The sequence below is a fragment of the Acanthopagrus latus genome, chromosome 3, assembly GCF_904848185.1.
Source record: "Acanthopagrus latus isolate v.2019 chromosome 3, fAcaLat1.1, whole genome shotgun sequence".
Classification (NCBI taxonomy): Eukaryota; Metazoa; Chordata; class Actinopteri; order Spariformes; family Sparidae; genus Acanthopagrus; species Acanthopagrus latus.
In genome coordinates this window covers 23,884,772-23,890,353 of record NC_051041.1, presented here as the reverse complement: position 1 = coordinate 23,890,353, position 5,582 = coordinate 23,884,772, and the positions used below count along the sequence as shown (strand labels likewise).

At 40.1% G+C, this 5,582-nt stretch overlaps 1 protein-coding gene across 4 annotated transcripts in view; it reads left to right on the top strand.

The window, feature by feature from the left end:
• The first annotated feature begins 4,856 nt into the window (after nucleotides 1–4,856).
• phactr4a (phosphatase and actin regulator 4a) overlaps nucleotides 4,857–5,582 on the top strand; it is a 31,694-nt gene continuing 30,968 nt past the window's right edge. For all 4 annotated transcript variants that reach the window (XM_037092862.1, XM_037092857.1, XM_037092861.1 and 1 more), the window contains exon 1: nucleotides 4,857–5,197. The gene's annotated coding sequence lies outside the window, so the exon portion shown is untranslated. The remainder of the gene's footprint in view (nucleotides 5,198–5,582) is intronic.

The following is a 5,582-nucleotide window of genomic DNA, read 5'->3' as shown; positions in this document are numbered from 1 at the left end:
CCTGTTTGTCATGAGGGGCAAGAGGGAGAAGCATATCTCAGCATATACAGGCAGAGAAACACATTCATGACAGAGCTGACATACTAAAGCACATCGGAGTGTATGATACACTGCAGTCTGCTCTTATCCTTAGCAGTGGCAGCAGCATACCAGACGGTGATGGAGGAGGTGAGGATGGACTCGATGACTGCGGTGTGGAAGTGCACTATCGTCGTCTTTGGCAGGTTGAACTTCTTCAGCTGCCGCGGGAAGAACATCCTCTGCTGAGAAGGTGATTGGCTGCAACCTTCCGTCCCTTCAGGACCTGCACGTCTCCAGGGCTCTGAGGCGTGCAGGTAGGATTGTAGCCGACCCGTCCCATCCCGGTCACAGACTTTTTGACACACTCCCCTCTGGCAGGAGGCTGCGGTCCATCAGGACCCCCACCCTCACTGACACTGACTCTAGCACACATACCCATCACCGCTCCTGAATCTATACATTACAATAATGCAGAATTTGTAAAATGTTTGTAATTTTTAACTATCCTTATTCTTTTAATCTCTTCTTTAATCTTTTTTTGACGTTCCTGTACAGTTCTTCCATCTTTATTATCAATCATCCCACACTTATGTCTGTTTGTTTATATTGTTTATTGTGTATCTATAATAGTCACTATTTATTATCTCTATGTATACACCTTATTGACCAAGAAGAATTCCTCATTGGTGTAAAACCCTTCTTGGCAATAAATCTGTTTCTGACTCCGATTCTGACGCTCGCATGTGTGAGCAGTTCAGAGTATTCAACTCACTTGAGCCCCTGTCTTTGGACAGTAGAAATACACGCAGACATACAAATCATCATAGAAATGCTGTACCTGATCCAAGATTTTATGATATCCATTCATCTGTAATGTTCTGCAAATCTGACAGATAGCTGAGTGAGCTGAGCAGATATGAATAAGCGCCTTTTCCCCTCTTATTCATCCATAGAATTTACTGTCAGATCGCCCAAATTTGTTACAGGAAGTGAGCGCCTTAAAAACAGAGACAAAAGCCGTAATATAACCCTGCTGACTAATTATAGATTTGAAGACGTGGGTGTAGCTGATCAAACAGCATGTATTGTGCAGATTGTATTCACCACAAAATAGTCAGACTATCTAGCATATTTATAGTGAGCACTCGCAGGGTTCAGAGACGCAGGTTTCCTCTGTTTGTTCACTGTTTCTAAGTTTAATATGAGGGTGTTCCATGCGAGATCGCAATGCTGATTGGAAAATGATTCTTTGAAGAGGAAATGTTAAACGTGATGAAGCTGAATTTGTTTTGTGGAAAAACACTAGAAAGATGTGTAAAGCTTCGGTATGGTCAAGAACAGCATGTTCCATGACTTTTTATATGCTACATGGGGAATTACACTGAAAGGTCAGCCAGTATTGAACACTGTGATTTTTAATGATTGATTAATAAGTATTTGCAGTAAAGCTGTTTTTTCATCACCTTGTTCCACATCTGGGGAAAACCACGTTGGTTTAAAACACAAAACTAAAGACAAAAGGGCAAAACAATTGCAGAATGCAAACTAAAAGGGTTAAGGCAAACTAAATGTAAAAATGTGGACAAAACAGCAGTGCTGTGGTGCAGGTGAACCGGGAAAAGGGGAAACTAAAATAATTAGTTAGGCTCATTAGATGTTAAAATATATTTTAAAACTAAGCCTACTCAGCCCTCGTGCACCAGCCAAAGACAGAAAATGCTCTGGTAAGGACCAAACAGGGATTCTTCGCATGGACAGACAGAACAGGAAGCAGAGGTAGAGCAACAGCACACAGGTGCCTTAGAGCTTAGCGCTGATTTGTGAATTTATTAGGGGAGGAGGTGGGCCAAGGCTGCATTCACCAGAACTACCCTTGCTCTTTACTAAGGGTAGTCTACCCCACCACATGTGTCAGGATGTTTAAAGTCGATAGGTGTACATTTAATGTGGAACATTTTGTAAGATATGTGGATTTGATATATTTTCATCTACCAACTGTGCCTAGATATACACATATGTTTACGTAAATATGAAGGCATACACATTTATTGTCATCTTATCTGTTGTTTTTTGTGGTGAGATGCATAGCGTCTTAAAACTGCACTGAATGAGGGCACCAAATAAAAAGCAGTAACGCCATCACACATTTTTAGAAAACCATAGGATGCGGCAAGACAAATCCATTGAGAGGGTTGTACAGACAGGCTTTTAGAAGACATTCAGAAAATAAGAAACAAAAGTGACAAGTGTCGTTGAATGGGTCATAGTGGCGGGCTCAGAGTCTTAACAGAGCTTGTTCAAACTTTTAAGCAAGTCGAACCAAAAGAACACACTTAATGTGTGATGTGAACGTCCACTCTGGTTTATATAGTACATCCAGAATACCAAATGCTTTAAAAGTGATTAGCAGCATCTTAAAAGCATCTACCTCTATTTGCACATCCATTTGCACTGTTTTACCTCCATTTGAACTCCAGTCCATTTGCACTGTTTACTGTTTGCACTGTCTATCTATCTATCTATCTATCTATCTATCTATCTATCTATCTATCTATCTATCTATCTATCTATCTATCTATCTATCTATCTATCTATCTATCTATCTATCTATCTATCTATCTATCTTAAAATCAGTGCTTTTGGAAACGTGTACATTTGATATTGGATACAAAATGCATTGCTTCGGCATGATAAGTTTGTTGCATTTGAAGCCAATTTGAATGCATGTACGTAACACAATAGCTCTGTAAATGCTTTTGATATGTTGTTGTCAAGAGCTAAAACTCTCCCACCTCCTCTTTCCCTTACATATCAATATCCCAGCACTTCAACAATAACAGATCTGTCCCAATGTCATAAACAGTCCTTGACCAGTGACCCAACACAAACACTTTGGGATCAGGTCATAAAAGGGCACTATAATTAAATACAGTGAGAGGGTGGAAACCCTGTCTGGGGCACTAAGACTAGACTGGGTCCACCAAAAGGTCACTGGCAGGCTTGCTTTTGTGTAACATTTTTCTTGGTACCTAACAATTCCACTCATGAAGAGAAATCTTCCAAAGAAACAACAACTCCAGACTGGGAATGGCTGGAGCAGCTATTCTCACAGCAGGCAGCGCTGCATGCGTGGTGTGTTTACTTCCTAATGCCAGGCAAACAAAGGGGCACATAAATTTTATCGGAGTTACATGAATTGAACGACTTCAGTATCAGCTCTGGCATCAATGCCTTGTTCTTGGATTGCTTGCAAACATTTAGAGAGAGTGTCTGCATAAAATATATGAAACATGGTTATAATCAGTCCTGTGATTACATAACTGATTTTGTTCAGATGATTCTTGTGTTGAGTTTCTGATTGCAAACTTGTGGAGCAACTTTGTGTCCACATTGTGCCAGTAGATGGCAGGCCAATCTGTGCCTCTGATCTGAGCCGCAGTGTCTACAAGAAAAGAAATGCAGTGCTCATGCCGTGTAGTTCAACAAATGACCAGAAGAGATCACAGTATTCAAACTTTTGGTTGCCCTACCTTCTATAGAAAAGACCTGCGACAAAACAACAGTACAAAGAAGACAAAATCTTTGTGCATACCAATGTTTTTTTTTTTTTTAAGTAAAGTATTTTCATGATGTTATGCTTCCCAAGTCACCTTTTACAATGTTACACATAGATTAAAAAAAATGTGCAAGTACAGTGGAAGAAAAAATGGGAAATATTTTAATTTCCTATGCACTGAAAACACAAGAATGTTTAAAAGCTGATCTCAACCTATCCAGCACACATTTTACTGGACATATTCACTGCACAATATTTAAAGGAACTGATCCTACTTCATTAACTATAAACCTCACCTCACTATGCTACGTTTCAGTCCACGGAGGATGGGTTACATCGATATTCCTAATAGCCTACATCTGCACATTTCCCTTAAGTCAGTCACCGTCCCCTGAGGATTTTCTTCAATCAGTTGCAATTATGTTGGATCAGCCAGCAGATTTGTTTTTTTCTGAAATTGTATCACACCAAGTTCAACAAATATAGCCTCCATATTTCCAGATGTCTTTCAGAGATAGCTAGACAGTTTCTAGATTTTCAAAAATCTGAATTATAAATACATAGAGGGCTGCACAGTGGCCCAGTGGTTAGCACTGCTGCCTCACAGCTAGAAGATCCCCGGTTCGCGTCCCGGTTAGGACGCCTGGGATCTTTCTGTGTGGAGTTTGTATGTTCTCCCTGTGCAAGCGTGGGTTTTCACCGGGTACTCCGGCTTCCTCCCACAGTCCAAAAACATACTGAGGTTAATTGATTATTCTAAATTGTCCGTAGGTGTGAATGAGAGTGTGCCTGGTTGTTCGTCTCTATGTGTAGCCCTGTGATAGACTAGACTGGCGACCTGTCCAGGGTGTCCCCTGCCTTCGCCCTAAGTCAGCTGGGATAGGCTCCCGCGACCCTGCAGAGGATTAAGTGGCGTACATATAATGTGTACAGATGATGGATGGATAAATACATAGATGTTGATAATAGCAATCCTACAAAATGTCTTTGTTTAATCTTTTTACCTAGTTATTATTTCATTTTTATAATAGTTATTTCATATATATATAACTATTTGAAATATAATATATATATATATATATATATATATCACTATTATATATATATATATATATATATATATATATATTATTATTATATATATATATATATATTCACAAAGTCTAAACAAGAAATGTGAGCAGATCCAGACTTCAGAGAGCTCAGCTGGTCACATGGTCCTTGCGGCCTTTTCTCCAGGTGGGGGAGCAGAGCAAACAGCTACCCTGCTAAGAACTGCGCATGCGCAACTGCATTTAATCTTCCTACCGAGTTAACGTGAGACACCTTTTGACAGCAAAGTGTTCACAAAGAACTTTTGAGTGCACCGTTTAATGGTTCTCCTGACATTTAGTGCAACGTTCAGGCGATGTTTGTACGCTTCAGTCGTTTCGCCCGGTCCGGAAAAGTTACTTGTGTGACTTTATTTGGGTCAAAAGGTAGTTAGTGAAGCTAGTTCCGCCTTGCTTTCTCCCTGTGATGGACAGCCGCGACAAGTGTCAAAAGTAATCAGGAGTCAACGAGATTCAGGATAAACACGTCTGCCGACTTCGGGGTACAAGTAACAGTTTACCAGAAACGGTGAGTAGCCTCTGTGCGCCATAATATGTTTATCTTCTCGAGCTACTATAACGAATGTGGGCTAATTTATGTTAGCTAACTTAACAAAGCTAATGCTACAGTACGGGGACAGTAGCCACCTGTTGCTGGCTCTTACTTACTTTAGCTAGTAGCAGCCAAGGATTAGCATTATGTCAGTGCACTTTGTAATGCGTTTCTATCTTTAGCTCACAACCATAGTATTGGTTTGTCATTAGAGAGAAGTTAACACGGAGACCGAAACACAGTCTAAAATACTTTTTAAACTGTCGTACGTGACGTCTAACTTTACCTTGTTAATCTCTTGTATCCGCTACCTGTAACTACCTGTCAGACATTAGCTTGCTTATATGTAACTGTAGTTAAG